General features: G+C 45.6%; 1 long non-coding RNA gene across 2 annotated transcripts in view; it reads right to left on the bottom strand.

Annotated features, from left to right (window-relative positions):
* Positions 1-7,558, bottom strand: part of LOC117079335 — a 58,209-nt gene extending 50,651 nt beyond the window's left edge. The window contains exons 1-3 of one of the 2 annotated variants that reach the window (XR_004435371.1): positions 7,085-7,558; positions 4,984-5,064; positions 3,151-3,209 (exon numbers count right to left, since the gene is read on the bottom strand). This is a non-coding gene — a long non-coding RNA (uncharacterized LOC117079335). Of the gene's footprint in view, positions 1-3,150; positions 3,210-4,983; positions 5,065-7,084 lie in introns of those variants that run through there. The other variant, XR_004435370.1, reaches the window with a different exon arrangement.
* Between the last annotated feature and the right edge of the window lie 10,568 nt (positions 7,559-18,126).

The following is an 18,126-nucleotide window of genomic DNA, read 5'->3' as shown; positions in this document are numbered from 1 at the left end:
GAGCTTCCAGAGAGGACAAGAGGATGGAGAACAGAGCACGGGGAAGGACACAAAGTATGAATACAGGGGACTCAAGACCAGACCTACAGAATCTTCCAAGGGGCTACAAGAAGAGGAATTTCAACTGGAAACCAAGGGACCTTGACTCCAAAATGCCCTCATCTTCCAAAAACCCACAAAGAAGAGAAAGAATGAGAGATGTCCCAGCCTTTGGCAAGGAAAATAAGGTAAAATATGGCTGGGTGTGGAGGCTCACACTTGTAATCCCAACAGTTTGGAAGGCCAAGGAGGGCGAATCACTTGAGACCAAGAGTTTGGGACCAGCTTGGACACCATAGTGAGACCCCATCTCTACAAAAATAAAAAATTAGCTGGGCATGGTGGTGTGTGCTTGTGGTCCCAGCTACATGGGAGTCTGAGGCAAGAGAATTGCCTGAGCCCGGGAGGTTGAGGTTGCAGTGAGACATGATCACACCACGGCACTCCAGCCTGGATGACAGAATGAGACCATGTCTCAAAATAAATAAACAAAAAGGTAAAATGTGAAGAAAGACATTAAACCTCAAGAATCTGGGCTTAGAGCAACCAGAGATGGCGAGAGAATTTGAAAAGCCCGTGAAGAGACTCATGAAATGAGGCTTTAACCCTAAAGCACAGGGTAGAATTCATGCCTATGTGCCCACCATTTGCTCCAAAAAGGTTTGCACCCAGACTCACCACACCATAGGAAAAGAGTTTCATGTCTCATAAGGTAGCCTACTGGATGCGCTACACTTGAGGGCAGACAAGTTGGGGGACTGGTATTCTGATCTCCTGGGTGGTACCAATGATTACCTAGAGAAGTACCTAGAAGAACTCAGGAAGCTTCTGGCTGGAGGGCCGCCCTGGGAGCTTCCCTCATACACTTCTAGTGTATTCATTCAGTACATGTTTGTTGAGCACTGCTGTGTATCAGGCACTGTGCTAGGGGCTGGGGATGTACTGGTGAGTAAAGCACTGGGCCTGCCCCAGCTGCTCTAGTGCAGTGGGAGAGGTGGACATGCACACAAGCCAGTGTTACGTGTGTTCTGGTGAAAGAGCATCGGGGCCTGTGGGGCTGCAGATAGAGGGGCCTGGTTCAGATTTGGGGTGCCATGAAAGGCTTCCCAGCAAACATTGGGTCCTTTGGAGAGTAGCCTGCTCGTGAAAGACCCCTGAGAGCATCTGCCCCACGAGTGGGTAGAGAACTCTCCGGCAACAAGGGTAGAAAGCCAGCGTGAGGTCAGGAGCCTCAAGTTAATATGCTGGACTTCCAAATAAAGGAAGAAAGTTTAGAAAACCAAACCAAGAGATAAATGCTTTTCTCCTCATTGTTCTGACCCAGACAGTCAAATTCTTGCACGACTTATACCTTAAAAGCAATGCGTGTGCAAATTCCAAGCTGAAAATAGAAGCCATGCCTGATAGGATCCATTCTCATTCCTTTGTTGCTGACTTTTGTATTAGCTCTTAGCTGAGGGTCAGCATTTTCTGATACCATCTTCTGCACTGGACTCCTCCTCCTCTCCAAACTCTTTTAAGGATTCCAAGCAGCCTTATTCAATATTTATGTGATCTGGACACAGCAAGACTTCTTTGATCTGCAGTGAGCAAGAACTGAAGATCACTGGAGCTTGGCCTTCAGCAGCTGCTGTTCCCCAAATTTGTCCCTCCCCCAGGGGGTCCCCAGGAGCCCTGCAGGGTGAAGGCATCACCTCTTTGTGCAGAGACTTTGCTTCCACTGGGCACTGGACTTGCCAGTCCCCCATGGGGCAGAAGAAAGAGATCTGCTGCATACTTTAGCTAAGTACTTTTTAAAACACAGAGATTCTGCTTTGATTTTTTCCTGTGAACAGTTAGCAGAAGCAAAAAGTCAACAAACCCCCAGTGAACAGCCCACCCCAATAGGGCCAGCACATGCAACAGGAAAGTGGATAAGAGTTGGGACTGCTCTTTTTTCCATTGCAACTTAGAATTCCCAAGGCTAGGCTGCCTGTTTCCTTTCGTCAGAGGAAGTAATGAGATGCAGGACCTGTGTGCTTCATTCTCTCACATAGACGCACACCTCAATCAGGATGCTAAATAATGAAAATACCCTGGGACTTCCTGCCAAGACCTTCAATAAGAAATGAAGCCCAGTTCAGGCATCTGTATTGGTTTGTCTCTGGCACAGAGGGTCTGCAGGAGTGCTAAGCCAACTCCATTGCTGTTATCTTCTCAGCCTAGCCACAAGAAGAACACCTCCATCATTGCTGCCTCCAGACAGAGTCTGTCTGGGTCAGTTAGCTGTTTGGACACCATAAGATAACTGGGCAGGCGGGCATGGTGACTCACGCCTATAATCCCAACACTTTGGGAGGACAAGGCAGGATGATCACTTGAGCCCAGGAGTTTGAGACCAGCCTGAGCAACAGAGCAAGACACCCTCTCTACAAAAAAGTTTAGAAGTTATTGGCCAGGTGCAGTGGCTCATGCCTGTAATCCCAACACTTTGGGAGGTTGAGACAGGTGTATCACTTGAGGTCAGGAGTTCAAGACCAGCCTGGCCAAATGGTGAAATCCTGTCTCTACTAAAAATGCAAAAATTAGCTGGGTGTGGTGGCTCATGCCTGTAATCCCAGCCACTCAGGAGGCTGAGGCATGAGAATCACTTGAACCCGGGAGGCGGAGATTGCAGTGAGCTGAGATGGTGCTACTGCACTCTAGCCTGGGCAACAGAGCAAGACTCCGTCTCAAAAAAAAAAAAAAAAAGTCATGTACAGTGGTGTGCACCAGTAGTGCTAGCTACTTGGGAGGCTGAGCTGGGAGGATTGCTTGAGCCCAGGAAGTCAAGGCTACAGTGAACTATGTCACACCACTGGTTTCCAGCACAAGTGACAAAGTGAGACCCTGTCTCAAAAACAAAAACAAAACAAAACAAAACAAAAAAAAAAAAAAGAAAGAAAAAGAAACTGGGCATCCCAGAAGCGCAAGGAGGCTTTTTGCCATAGAAGGGCCTGTTTTACCAACATTTTAGAGAAGTAATATGGCAGCATCAAAGGTATGAGTCAGGGTTGGTAAATACAGCATAGCTATATTTACTCTCTTGCTCTGTCTATCTCTTGTGCAGACATAACTAATCAATCATAACCCATTTTTCCTTTGGAAAATACGTACCATCCTGGGAGCCATAGTTGCTGAAGATCCTTGGGCTGTAAAGAAAGTAGAAAGGAGCACTGATCTCCATTACCGGGGAGGTTAAGCCTTACAGTTAGCAGTTTAAAAGAGTCTTTTTTTTTTTTTTTTTTTGAGGTGGAGTCTTGCTCTGTCGCCCAGGCTGGAGTGCAGTGGCCAGATCTCAGCTCACTGCAAGCTCCGCCTCCCGGGTTCCCGCCATTCTCCTGCCTCAGCCTCCCAAGTAGCTGGGACTGCAGGCGCGGCCACCTCGCCCAGGTAGTTTTTTGTATTTTTAGTAGAGACGGGGTTTCACCGTGTTAGCCAGGATGGTCTCGATCTCCTGACCTCGTGATCCGCCCGTCTCGGCCTCCCAAAGTGCTGGGATTACAGGCTTGAGCCACCGCGCCCGGCCTATTTTGCTCTTTTAAAAATGGGAATTAAACTTTAATTTTTGTTCTAATTAAAAATGACAATTTTCTTTTTTAAGAATAAAGATAACAAAGCACTCTTGAGATTCAAGGCTGGGCTTTCCATTTTCTAGAGCCTAGTATATGTATGTTAAATATCAAGGTCCTAGTAGCGACTTTTTGGGGTAACAAATCTGTTCTATATCTTACTTGTGGTGGTAATTACATGTTTGGACATATGTATCAAAACATATAGAAGTGTATACTACACTGAAAAGAGTAAAAGTAGCTGTAAGTAAATTATTACCTTAAAATGAGGAAAATAAACATAATATGGAGTAGGAAAAAAGCGACAAATACATATAATAAGAAAATATTTTAGATGTATATAATCGAACATATTATTTTTAAATGCATAAACAAATAATAACAGAACAAAAATCTACAAGAGACAGAAAAACGCCAGTTTCAGCATAGTCGATACTTTCAGGGAGCAGAGGAGAGTGGAGGTACTTGGCTCTATCTGTAGTGATTTATTTTATTTTTAAGAAAAGAGTGATCTAAAACAAACATGACAACATTTTAACATCTGTTTACTTTTGGTAGTAGATACAAAAGTGTCATATTATTTGCTGATCTTTCTGTACATTAAAAAAATTTTTTTTTGAGACAGGGTCTGGCTCTGTTACCCAGGCTAGAGTGCAGTGGCATGATCTCGGTTCATTGCAACCTCTGCCTCCCAGGCTCAAGCAATCCTCCCACCTCAGCCTCCTATGTAGCTGCGACTACAGGCACCCACCACCACACCCGGCTCATTTTTGTATTTTTAGTGGAGATGGGGTTTCACCATGTTGGCCAGGCTGGTCTCGAACTCCTGAGCTCAAGTGATCTGCCCATCTTGGCCTCCCAAAGTGCTGGGATTACAGGTGTGAGCCACCATGCCTGGCCTGTGTATCAAAAATTTTTTTATAATTTGTTAAAAAGTTTAAAAATCATACATACACACACACACACGGCCCTGAATGTCCCTGGTTCTAAACAATAGATTTGGAAGTCAGGGGCAAGTAACTAAGAGTAAAGGTGAAAGCAAGAGAATTAGCCATTGTGGTAAGTCCTAAGGTTGCAGTGGGAGTGGGATTTTAGCCTATTGTCCAGAGAAGAGGCCTGGAAGTGGCAGACCTTATAGAGTCCCAGCAGATCTGAGAACCCCTAGCAGAATTTCCCCACCCTGCAGGGTACAGAGGCAGCCAGGTGCTTCCCATGGCTCAAAAGGGTATGGAAGGAATGAGCAAAATCAGATCGGAGAGGTAAAGGGCCCCAGAATTGGCTGTTTCTGCCACCCAGAGCAGATACTCAAAATAGATATTTGAAAGTAATAGAAAAATAAATAATTTTACATTACCTGCACATTAGGTTTGTTGGAACTTGGCTACATCAAAGATGAGTAAGTCACAATCCCTGCTCTCAGGAGCCCATGGGTTATCTGGGAGACAGAGAAGTAAACAAGCCATTAGGATGTGATGTTCTCGTGGGAAAGGGGGGTTAAATCAAATGAAAGCTCCTTGTACAGAGAAGCATTTGGTAAGACTTCTCCCATCCCTCTCTCTAGTCCTACCTTTTGAGCATGTATTAGTTATCCATTGCTGTGTAACAACATTACCTCATAATTTGGGAGCTTAAAACAGTTAACATTTATTATCTCACAAAGTTGGGATTTGGGAAGTGTCTTAGCTGGCAGGCTCTGGAGAAGGATCCCTCACTTGGCTGTGCTCAAAATGTTGACTGGGGGCCAGGTACAGTGGCTCATGCCTGTAATCTCAGCACTTTGGGAGGCCAAGGAGAGTGGATCACTTGAGGTCAGGAGTTTGACCTGGCCAACGTGGTGAAACCCCGTCTCTACTAAAAATGCAAAAATTAGCCAGGCATATTGACATGTGCCTGTAATCCCAGCTACTCGGGAGGCTGAAACAGGAGAATTGCTTGAACCTGGGAGGCAGAGGTTGCAGTGAAACAAGATCACCCCACTGCACTCCTCCAATCTGGGCAACAGAGCCAGGCTCCGCCTCAAAAAAAAAAAAGAAAAGTTGACTGAGCTGTAGTCATCTGAAGGCTGGACTGGGACAGGAGTTCCCACTCCCAGGGGGCTTTCTCGTATGACTGTCCATTGCTGGTTGCTGGCAGGAGGCCTTAGTTCCTCACCATAAGGACCTCTCCCTAGGGCTATTCGAATGTCCTCAGAGTATGGTAGCTGGCTTCCCCCAGAATGCTTGATCCAAGAGAAAGAGCAAGAAAGAAGCCACATTCTGTTTAAAAGAAGCAACTTCTTAAGTCTAGCCCATACTGTAGAGGAGAATTCAGCTCCATCTCTTGAAGGGAAGAGTATCAAACAATGCATGGACTTATTTTAAAGCCACCACAGGGCACAAAGGAAGCCAGAGTTCCTAAACTTTCTCCATTGTCCTGACCACCCCCAAGTGTGATGGATGACTATGGATCCAGTTATTGGCAAGACTAAAATTAGGATTCAGACATTATCAGGAAAGATTTGGAATCTAAACACAAAAGAGCGCAGGCAAAACAGTGTCACTTCTGGGATGGAGCCCTTGAGGGGGTCCAGACGTTTCCTCCAAACTCAGGGAACCAGCATGAAAGGGAAAGAAGCCAGACATACGCCCTGTTAGCTAGGGTCTGAGGAGTTTCCTTAAGCTGGATGATAGAATCGAGGAGGCATGGGCAGGCCCCAAGAGGCAGGCAGCATCAGGGAGGCCCAGCCACAGGGGATGGCAGGAGCAGGAAAGCAGTCTTGGGGTCTGGGGCCCTTGGGTGTAGAGCTAGATGACTCAATAGGTAGCTGAAATATGAATTTAGAGACCCAGCTCAGCAGGCATCTCCCACAAAACTGAAAAATGTTTGGCTTCAGTGAGAACTGAACTAAAATTTTACAATCTAAATATCTCAAGTGAAATCATTTTAATCTCAGCATCTGTATCAGTTTTGTGTTTTAAGAGTCAGGATCATTTTTATTTTGAATTACATAATGGCAGGGCAGAGGGAGGATGGCAGAAGGGTCTGTAAAGCCAAACTTACCAACTGGTATGTCCCAGCAACCTGGTAGCCTGTTCACAGGCAGGGCTCTCACCTGCAGCCATGTAGCCAGTGCTCTGCGCAAAGCAGCTAGCAGGAGGGGCATGTGGGAGCTGAAAGCAGTCTGTGTCATGACCACTAAGCCTGGCACCCAGCTTGTAAAAATACAGCACATTTTTATTATTCCTAGTTTCTGCTAGCTGCTAGCTCTGTAAAATGGGTTATAGATGAGCTGAAATGTGGAGCTCTCTAGCTCTTGGGAGGCCAGGCAGGTGAGAGAAGCTGGAGCACCCAAGCCAGATTCCTCTTGCTGGGAGAAGCTTTGCCCAGAGTCCAATTCAAAGAAAATAAAAATAGATGGAGGCCCGAACCCAGCCATAAGCAGGCAGCTCACCACGCAACAAACATCAATACCCTACCTTGTGCAGGGTTGGGCAGGGCTGTACGTCTCATCAAGGACTCCTTACAGGTCCAGGTCCTCTGCTTATTGACCCCAAGACTGGGTAGGATGGGCTCCCAGGCTAACCAAGGGGGCATAGAAGCAGGGCTAGAGGGGAGCAAGGAGATGGGCAGCCTACACCCAGAGTCTGCCCTCCCAGAGGGGTGCACTAGGAAAGCTGGCGCAGCCAGTGCCTCCAGAGTTCCAGCAGCTCCACTCTCCCCAACCTGGTGGCCCAGCCCCACAAACGGGCTATCCCTGGGACCCTACTCTGAAATGCCCCTCCCTTCAAAGAGTTCCATCCAACTGGAGGGGCTGTGAGCTGGAGCAGAGCAGCATAAAGATGAAGGATATGAGGCCAGACCCCACCCCCATAAATACGGCCTGAATCTGATAGTCGCAGGTTGTGCTGGACAGCTTTATTTGCCCACAGGATTGGAAGTTAGAGGCCCATGGACTGGATTACGCTAAAGGAAGTGACATATGCAAACGAGTCACGTGCCAGGCTGCTGCGACCAGACTGACAGCTTTATCATGCAGTACCCCATATCTCTCAGGGCCTGTTTATAGAAAGGTCTGGAGTCTTCTCTTGTCTTTTGGCAACGATCCAGCTTGCTCAGGCATGACTTCGCACGGAAATTGGGTTTGACTTTAAAAATGCTCCTTGTGACGGTAACTCAGCAGCCAAGACCAGCTCTGCGCTGAATTATTGAACGGCGAGGATGTTTGCCTTCCCCCACCACAGTCCTTCTTCTCTGTAGCTCCTTTTCCTGACAAGTAATTTTAAATATGCAGCAGTGCAAGGCTCTGTGCTCACTTGGCCTAATGCTGAGCCAGATTCCGGTCGTGCTTGAACAACTGCCAAGGCACCCAGGACAGCAGGCCTTGCTCCAGGGGCCTGGGGACGACAGATTTGGGCAAGGGGATATCTTGATGATCTCCAAGCTATTGTTCTGAAGGAATCACATCTTAAGGTATCTAAAACTAAAATCATTCAATAATACCCAGCCGGCTTCTTCACCTGTTTTCTCGATTTTCACCACTGGTGTCACAATCTATTCAGCTGCCCAAGCCCCTGCCTTGGCCTCACCCTTAACCCTGAAGTATGTGCACAGTCTCCAAGTCCTCCCTATCCTCACTATCCCCGACTTGTTGAAGCTGATATCATCTCCTCTAGACTCTTAACAAGCCCTTCCAATCAAGCTCCCCTTCTCCAATCCTTTGGTCACAATGATCTAATCATATTCATATTATGGTCCAGTTTTCACTGGTTTTATTAACTTGAGGATCAAGTCTAAACTCTTCAGCATGTTAGCCACAGACAGGTACCAAATGAGCAAAACTACAATATCCTTGCTCTTAAAGCAAGGATGAGGGAGAGAATCAGGCAAGCAAACAATCATTGTCCCATATTTTGAATATAAGTTTTATCACGTGCAATTCCATGACCTTGGCCAAGTCACTTAACCTATAAACTGAGATTATTAACAGGAATAAGGATTACTATTAGACACAATATAATTTATTCTATATATTCTAAATAATCTAATTTCTTATAAAATGCTTCTATTTCTTACCGTATTTTAAAACTGGAAAAATTATTTCACTTTCAAAATATTCAACCATGGAAACTGCAAAGCAATTATATGAGTTCATTAGTGTCTAATATCTTTATTCTTAAAAAAGAAAATTGTCATTTTTAATTAGAACAAAAATTAAAGTTTAATTCCCATTTTTAAAAGAGCAAAATAGGCCGGGCGCGGTGGCTCAAGCCTGTAATCCCAGCACTTTGGGAGGCCGAGACGGGCGGATCACGAGGTCAGGAGATCGAGACCATCCTGGCTAACACGGTGAAACCCCGTCTCTACTAAAAATACAAAAAACTAGCCGGGCGAGGTGGCGGGCGCCTGTAGTCCCAGCTACTCCGGAGGCTGAGACAGGAGAATGGCGTAAACCCGGGAGGCGGAGCTTGCAGTGAGCTGAGATCCGGCCACTGCACTCCAGCCTGGGTGGCAGAGCAAGACTCTGTCTCAAAAAAAAAAAAAAAAAAGAGCAAAATATTTTTCATTACAACTAATTTCAAGAATCTTTATTTGTTGTACAATCAAAATTACTTACTCTTACAGATTTTCACATTTGACATGCAAAATGAAAAACTTATATTATTTACCTATAAAATAACAATTATGGGATTAAATGAGATAACATATATAAGTAACATAGTTTCAGTATCAGGTGTCCAGAAAGTACCAGAAATGCTCACCTCTGTTAACTGTTGCTGCTTTTCGAACCCTGGCTTCTCTCCCTTCCATTGTCATCTCTTCACTATCTGGAATATCCTAGGCAACCACACTCATTCCCAAATCACGTCCTACCACCACATATGTTTGTGTCTTTGCATAGCTATTCCCCTACCTGAAATTGCCTTTATCTCCTTGTCTAGCTAGTAAATTATTACTCATTCCTAAAGGGCCCTCTCAAATGTTGCCTTCCCTAGAATGTCTCTAGTGCTCCCATCTTCCCATTTTCATAGCTTTTGCACGTAACTCTATTGTAACTTTTGTCTTGAAATATTTATTCTCGGGGCCGGGCGTGGTGGCTCACGCCTGTAATCCCAGCACCTTGGGAGGCTGAGGCGGGCAGATCACGAGGTCAGGAGATCAAGACCATCCTGGCTAACACAGTGAAACCCCGTCTCTACTAAAAAATACAAAAAATTAGCCGAGCATGGTGGTGGGCACCTGTAGTCCCAGTTGCTTGGGAGACTGAGGCAGGAGACTGGCGTGCACCTGGGAGGCAGAGCTTGCAGTGAGCCGAGATTGTGCCACTGCACTCCAGCCTGGGTGACACAGCGAGACTCCATCTCAAAAAAAAAAAAAAGAAGAAATATTTATTATTTATTCTCATGTGGGCTTCCCTTATCATACAGTGAGAAGCCCAAGAACAGAAAAAATGTATCCATTCAAGCATTCATTCAACAAACAGGCATGTGGCATGTATTATGGGTCAGGTATTGTGCTGGGCACTGCAAATGCAAAGATCCATTAGACATCATCTATGGGTGCTTAGTTGCAGACAATGGCATTCATTCTAACTAGTTTAGGCAGAAAGAATTTCAATATTTTAAAAAATTGGGTAGCTGACAGAATCTTAAGAATGGCCAGGGCCAGGCATGGTGTCTATGCAGGCAGAAACAATGCAGGTGGGACTAAGGAAGATGACCAAATACACCAAGGAGATGTTCCAGTGGAAGCATCGTCACCATAGCCACCCATGCTAGGGGCTGGACCCTAGAAACCCAACTGTACCTGGTCCAGAAGAACCAGATATTCTGGCACCAAGCTTACCAGAAGATTCCATCTTCATTGCTCACTTCTAATTGAAGTCTCCTGCAGGTACATCTGCGCGATGGATCCTACATCACGTTTCTACATCCCAGCTGCAAGGGAGTTTCATAAATGCAATTTTTATCTGTTAACTCAGATAGGACATCAGGCTATGGAAAGGGTGTCGAATGAGCCAAACTTCAATATCCTTGTTCTTAAAGAGAACACCAATCTAGGGAGAGAATCAAGCAAGTTAACAATCATCACTGTATTATCAGCATAGTACTGGTGGGCTGTGAAAGCCAGAGAAGCACCCCTGAGCCAGATGAGGTGGCTTTGTACAAAAGATAAAAAAATATTTTGTGGCCAAGCGTGGTGGCTCATGCCTGTAATCCTAGCACTTTGGGAGGCCAAGGAGGGTGGATCACAATGTCGGGAGTTTGAGACCAGCATGGCCAACATGGTGAAACCATGTCTCTACTAAAAATACAAAAATTAGCCAGGCATGGTGGCATGTGCCTGTAGCCCCAGCTACTCCGGAGGCTGAGGCAGAAGAATCGCTTGAACCCGGAAGGTGGAGGTGGCAGTGAGCCAAGATTATGCCACTGCACTCCAGCCTAGGTGACAGAGCAAGACTCCGTCTCAAAAAAAAAAAAAGAAAAGAAAGAAATATTTTGCTTTTTTAAAAAAGGGGTTGTTACATTTTAATGTTATTGTTCTAAATTTAAAATGACTATTTTCTTTTTTAAAAAATAAAGATTATTTATTAAGATGTTAGACACAGTGAACTCATATAATTGCTTTGCAATTTCCATGGTTGAATATTTTGAAAGTGAAATGATTTTTCCAGTTTTTAAATATGGTATAAAATAAAAGTGCTTTATAAGAAATTAGATTATCATAACATATAGAATAAACTATTGTATCTAATATTAATACATGGGTAACATGGCTAGACCCTGTCTCTACAAAAAAAAAGGAAAAAAAAATCTGGATGCAGTGCATGTGCCTGTAATCTCAGCAACTCGGCAGGCTGAGGGGAGGATGGCTTGAGCCCGGGAGGCAGAGATTGCTGTGAGCTGAAATTGCGCCACTGCACTCAAGCCTGGGCGACAGAGCCAGGCCCTGTCTCAAAAAAGAGAGACCGGGCGTGGTGGCTCACGACTGTAATCCCAATACTTCGAGGGCCAAGGTGGGCGGATCACCTGAGATCAGGAGTTCAAGACCAGCCTGGCCAACATGGCAAAACCCTATCTCTACTGAAAATACAAAAATTAGCCAGGCGTGATGGCACATGCCTGTAATCCTAGCTACTCAGGAGGCTGAGGCAGGAGAATTGCTTCAACCCAGGAGGTGGAGGTTGTAGTGAGCTGAGATGGTGCCATTGCACTCTAGCCTGGGCAACAGAGCAAGACCCCAAAAGAAAAAAGAAAAAGAAAAAGAAAGGAGAGAAAGAGAGGAAAGGAAGGAAGGAAGGAAGGAAGGGAGAGAGAGAGACAGAAAGAAAGAGAAAGAAAGAAAGAGAGAGAGAGAGAAAGAAAGAAAGAAGAAAGAAAGAAAGAAAGAAAGAGAAAGAAAAGACAGAGAAGGAAAGAAGGAAGGGAGGGAGCGGGAGGGAGGATGGAAGGAAGGAAGGAAGGAAAGAAAGAAAGGAAGGGCTTTGTACGCCAAGTTTTAAAAGCTTGCATTTTATCCTGAAGGCACTGGGTGTAGTCATTGAGTGGTTTAAAACAGGTGAGTGGACATGGTCCTATTTAAGTTATAGAAAGATCCACATGGACTGGAAAGGGGTAAGGTTAAAGAGAAGAAAGCTGGTTAGGAGGCCACTGCAGCCATCTGGGAAGAAATGGTGACGATCTGCACCAAGGAGGTGGCAGTAAGGCTAGAGAAGAACAGAGACAAGAAATGTTTCAGGCCTGATGACAGATTGACCATGGGAGAGAGGAGGTTTGAGGCCTATCAGTCAACGAGCAGGTCCTGGCTTGGGCAGTTAGGAGGATAGCTGTATGCTTCACCAAGATGAGCTACACAAGGAAAGATATACATTTGCAGGGAAAGATAAGTCAGATTTCAGTATGGTAACCTGGAGGTGCGTGTGGAGCATCCAGGTGGAGACACCGAGTAAGCAACTGCAAGATCGAGGTCTGGTCCTCATAAGGGAGGTTCGGGCTGGGCAGCAGCCAGCTGCTGGGTTTTTGTGTTTGGTTGGGTTTTTTTTAGCTGACCATCCTACCTATCTTGTTATCTTGTTTCTGAAAGAGCTACCCTTTCAGAAAACCATGTAGTTGTGAGAAAATAACCCCCTTAACCTCTCAGAGTAGACATTTAACCCAAACATATCCAAGCAGAGCCCACCAACCGCTAGCCACAGAGACAGGGTCAGGTGTGATCATGTGACCCAAACTGGGTCAACCCATAAAAATCACACCCAAGCTTTTGCTGGACCCATTAGAGAGCAGGCAGTCTATTTCCATGGGGTTGACAAGCCAATAGATGAAAGCCTCGAGTTTTCAGGGGCCACTTTTTCATCAAGTATCTCTGATAGACTATCAAGTTGCAGGGTGTTACCGGGCGGCTGACTGGCTAAGGAAGAGCAGAAGAGAGTGACCTGGAAGGATATAAGTTTGTGTCTTCTGCACCAACAGCACTACCTGCATAGAACAGGCATTCAACAGTTGCTTAGCAAATCAGTGAATGAAGGCTTTAAAATGTGTATTTAGGCCAGGCACAGTGGCTCACACCTGTAATCCCAGCACTTTGGGATGCCAAGGCGGGCAGATCATCTGAAGTCAGAAGTTTGAGACCAGCCTGACCAACATGGTGAAATCCCCTCTCTACTAAAAATACAAAAATTATCTGGGGATGGTGGTAGGCACCTGTAATCCCAGCTACTTGGGAGGCTGAGGCAGGAGAATGACTTGAACCAGGAGGCGGAGGTTGCAGTGAGCCAAGATCCCGCCACTGCACTCCAGCACTCCAGCCTGGGCAACAAGAGCGATACTCGGTACCAAAAAAAAAGGGGGAGTATTTACAAATATGATATAGTACTACAACTATATATCTCATCACTTAAAAAGTCATACTCTGGGATTTAGAAAACATCACATTGAATCTATGGGTATACAGAAATTTCAAAACTGGCAGATTCCAGGTGTTCTTGAGGCGGGGGTGTTGGGAGGATGACACTGGGCATAACTGTACCGTTTCGCACAGCCATTTCCCTTCAATGTCTGAAGACATCCATGAATAATATTAAACACATCTCAGTACTAAACACTGTACCCAACTGGATGACCAACTTCCTTTCCTTTAATGGTTGATGCCATAGAAATAACCGCAGTATAACAGCAGGACTCGCTTCCAAAGTCTTAGAAGCTTATTTTCTAGGGGCTGATGCAGTGAGACAGCGGGTCTGATTAAATTGCAAAAACAAGGCCGAGTGCGGTGGCTCAGGCCTGTAATCCCAGCACTTTGGGAGGCTGAGGCGGGCAGATCACGAGGTCAGGAGATGGAGACCATCCTGGCTAACACGATGAAACCCCATTTCTACTAAAAATACAAAAAAATTAGCCGGGTGTGGTGGCAGGTGCCTGTAGTCCCAGCTACTCGGGAGGCTGAGGCAGGAGAATGGCGTGAACCCGGGAGGCGGAGCTTGCGGTGAGCAGAGATCACACCACTGCACTCCAGCCTGGGCAACACAGCGAGACTCGTCTCAAAAAAAAAAAAAAAATGTTGCAAAACAACAAAGGCGGCATAAATTAAATTGCCATTTTAATCAAGTAGGAATCTAGCATGTAAAAAGATATGTCAAACGTTTTGCTTAACATTGTGCACCACAATGAATCCAGAACTTTTGCATGTCTGCTACTGAGCAAAACTGACAATCTTGCTACCATTCTCCATTTCACTCCTTTCTTTGGTGAATAAAGGATATGAGAAATCAGGAGAGCTTACAGATCTGGCCATGGGTAATTAACTCACTCGACCTCTCTCCTTTTTTTTTTTTTCCCCGTGTCTTCACTTATACCAGGAACCAACGTATGTCCTGAGCTTTAATTAAACGAATTACCCAGAGGGTATTAACAATTCTCTTCTCACATGCTGAAAATATAAGGGCGTTGTTGGGAGCTGGAATTTGTCTTCGGCTGTTGGGGAATTGAGGCAGGAGAATGCTGGAGAGAAAGGAAAAGGCGGGGAAGAATTGAGAAGGCATGGTTTCTGCCATAACAGAACAGCTTGCACATTCCTCCTTCCTAAGCTGTAATAACAAACAAGCCAGGCAGGAAGGCACCGGCTCCCTTCTCCCTCAGATTTGTCTTTTCCTTTGCCTGGTGCGTCCCAGGACTGCTTGGGCCTCTGGCTGTGCTTTTTGTGGCACTGCCACATCTCTCCAGAGTCCCCTGAGCCTGACCAAGGGACAATTTGTGCAAAGGAAACCTAAGGGTAGTAGGCCTAAGGGAAGCATCTCTTATACCAGAGGACGGAGAAAGGTTGCAACACGCACGCACATGCACACTTGCAATGTGCAATTTTCTAACCCCTTAAGAAATTCTGGCCAGAGTTATTCAGCTAGACTTCCATCACCTTTGCACATGGCAGAGCTACCATGGGGGTGATTTCTGCAGCCCAGGCGTAGGGAGAGAAGGGTGCCCATGGCAGCCGGCAATTTTTCTAAACAGGTGCCATCTCTCTTTATTCTCCCATCTCCTTTCTGAACCTGTAAGTCTTCCCCCTCTCAGATACCCTCTTTGTTCACACTGTCCTCCAGCTGTTCCCTATACCCCTTCCTCTTCTTAGGAAGGAAATAGTGTTTTATAGTGATCTTGCTAAGATAGCAGGCAGAAAGGAGGTAGGAATGTGTGTATAAGGAGGTACTAGAGGCCGGGCGCGGTGGGTCAAGCCTGTAATCCCAGCACTTTGGGAGGCCGAGACGGGTGGATCACGAGGTCAGGAGATCGAGACCATCCTGGCTAACACCGTGAAACCCCGTCTCTACTAAAAAATACAAAAAACTAGCCGGGCGAGGTGGCGGGCGCCTGTAGTCCCAGCTACTCGGGAGGCTGAGGCAGGAGAATGGCGTAAACCCGGGAGGCAGATCTTGCAGTGAGCTGAGATCCAGCCACTGCACTCCAGCCTGGGCGATAGAGCGAGACTCCGTCTCAAAAAAAAAAAAAAAAAAAAAGGAGGTACTGGAATAGCAGCCAATCACATAACAGGTGCCCAGTTGACATCTGTTGAATGACTGACATAGAAAAGTCTCTGGATAACTCACATAGACCCAAAACAGCTTTAAATGCAATATACAAAAAAAAAAAAAAGATTGTTCTTTCCCCACTCTCCTATCCCATTCTACTCACCCTGTGGCTTCTCTAGACACTGTCCCCCCAAAAATTGTGGATCTAAAAATACTGCTTTAACTTGGCTAAGCCTCCAAATGATTAAATAAACCACATGGCTAGCTGAGTAGAGGGCTCACTATTACAGAAGAGAACCCCAGATCACTGCCAAGTTGAGATCTGGAAAGCTCTCTGAGGCCTGATGTCCCATAAGCCACATCTTCTAAGATTGCAAAAATCCCCAAATTGCCTAATCTTTTTTGGCCAGTTTTAGACTGGAGGCAGCTATTAGTACGAAATGAATAATAATTCTGTCATCCTTGAACACCTTTCTTGTATTAGCTACTTACAAAAATTATCTCATTGAATTGTACAGTAACTAGTTTTATCACCATACTCCATCTTTGGGTACACTGATGTTCAGGGAATTTAGAGACCTGTACTAATAACACATAGAAAACTGGCAGAGTCAGGATTTGAACGCAGATCTGCCTAGTTCCCAACAGTACACTAGGGTACCTCACCTGAATAGGAGAGTGGTTTCATTCTCATTTGCTTTCAAGGAAGGGTGCAAATGATTCAACTACTGCATTTTAGACTCTGAGCCTGATCATTTTTCCTGCAGGCCAGCTCTTCTCTTAGGAAAGTCCCATTTTGCCTGTTACAAAGACAGCTGTCCCCACAGAAAACCCTGGTGACCCATTAAAATGTTCTCATGAAAACTGCCTCTGGCCAGACCAATAGGAACAAAGTTGAGGATGCAAACTGCAGCCCCTGGTGATTTAAGGAGCTGTTGGCTTTACAGCCTAGTGGGGCTGGTACAGGTACAAATGTTATTAGGCAAAGCCACAGAAATAACAAACCAAATTAAGCTTTAATCTCCAAACCATTGTAAGGATAATGAGTGCACTTTATAATAATTGCCGGAAATGAGAGCAGGGAAGAAAATACTGGAAAAGGCCTCAGCTCCAGTTTCTTCATTTGCAAACCAAGGACTATAATGCCAAAAGCCCCTGAGCCCACAGAGGGTTAGAATAAAATGCTTTACAATTCATGCTCTGGGTTCAGATTTAAAAACAAATCTGCTTTACCAGTGGGTCGGCCAGCCTCGGGCTTATTCCAGGCAGTGACCAGGATGACCCCAAGAACCATGCCTCCCACCCCTAGGAAGGTTCTCATACACATTTTTTGCCTCAGGCTGGAAATCCAGCTGGCTGATATAACAAGCTTTCCTGTAGCATTCATCTCTGAGCTGGAGGGACCCTGGACAAGTCCCACTTCCATGGCCGCCATGGCAGGCACTCCCAGCCTTCTGAATTCAGTAAATCACCTGACGGTGTCTCCCAGGCCCCTCCTTTCTTGGGTATGTTTGCCTCATGTCAGTACCCCTAAGTGGACAGCATTCACCCATCCCTGGGACTGTCGTGCTCAGGAAGTAGAACCCTGGCAAGGGTAACTGGGTGCCACTCCTGGCCACACCCTCATTTTGGCTTTTGCGTTTCCAACTCAGAGGAAGAAAGATTTACCTGTAGAAGCACAAAGAAGCAGGCAAAGTGCCTAGGGAAAACCAGGACAAACTTAACAGTTACAGCCACTGTGAACATCCGTGTACAAGTATCTGCTTGAATACCTGTTTTCTATTATTTGGAGTATAACCTAGGAGTGGAATTGCTGAGTCATAGGATACAATTCTATTTACATAAAATATCCAGAATAAATGCATAAAGACAGAAAGCAGATTGGTAGTTCCCAGGAAAGGGCATACTGGGGAGCGACTGCTTAATGGGTACGAGGTTTTCTTTTTAGATGATGAAAATGCTTTGGAACTTGATTGAAGGGGTAGCTGCTCAGTATTGTGTAGGCACTGTCACTGAATGGTACAGATTTTTAAGGCCTCGGTCACCTGAGACCTGCCTTTCAAGGGAGATGCAATGTGAAGTCAAAGCAACTGACAGTTTGAGCCCAGGCACCTTGATGCTGAATGCAAGTACAGTGCAGTCATCTTTAGGGAGACAAGGAGGCAGTCGGTAGTTTCAGAATTATGGGAGTCAAAAATCTTTTTTTTTTTTTTTTTTTTTTGAGATGGAGTCTCACTCTATCACCCAGCCTGGAGTACAGTGGCTTACTGCAAAATCCGCCTCCTGGGTTCACGCCATTCTCCTGCCTCAGCCTCTCTAGTAGCTGGGACTACAGGCACCTGCCACAACGCCTGGCTAATTTTTTTGTGTTTTTAGTAGAGACAGGGTTTCACCGTGTTAGCCAGGATGGTCTCGATCTCCTGACCTCGTGATCCACTCGCCTCAGCCTCCCAAAGTGCTGGAATTACAGGTGTGAGCCACTGCGCCCAGCCAAAAATCTTT

This window comes from Trachypithecus francoisi, unplaced genomic scaffold (genome assembly GCF_009764315.1).
Source record: "Trachypithecus francoisi isolate TF-2019V2 unplaced genomic scaffold, Tfra_2.0 Lachesis_group7, whole genome shotgun sequence".
In the NCBI taxonomy this organism is placed as follows: Eukaryota; Metazoa; Chordata; class Mammalia; order Primates; family Cercopithecidae; genus Trachypithecus; species Trachypithecus francoisi.
This window is presented reverse-complemented; position numbering and strand designations above follow the sequence as displayed.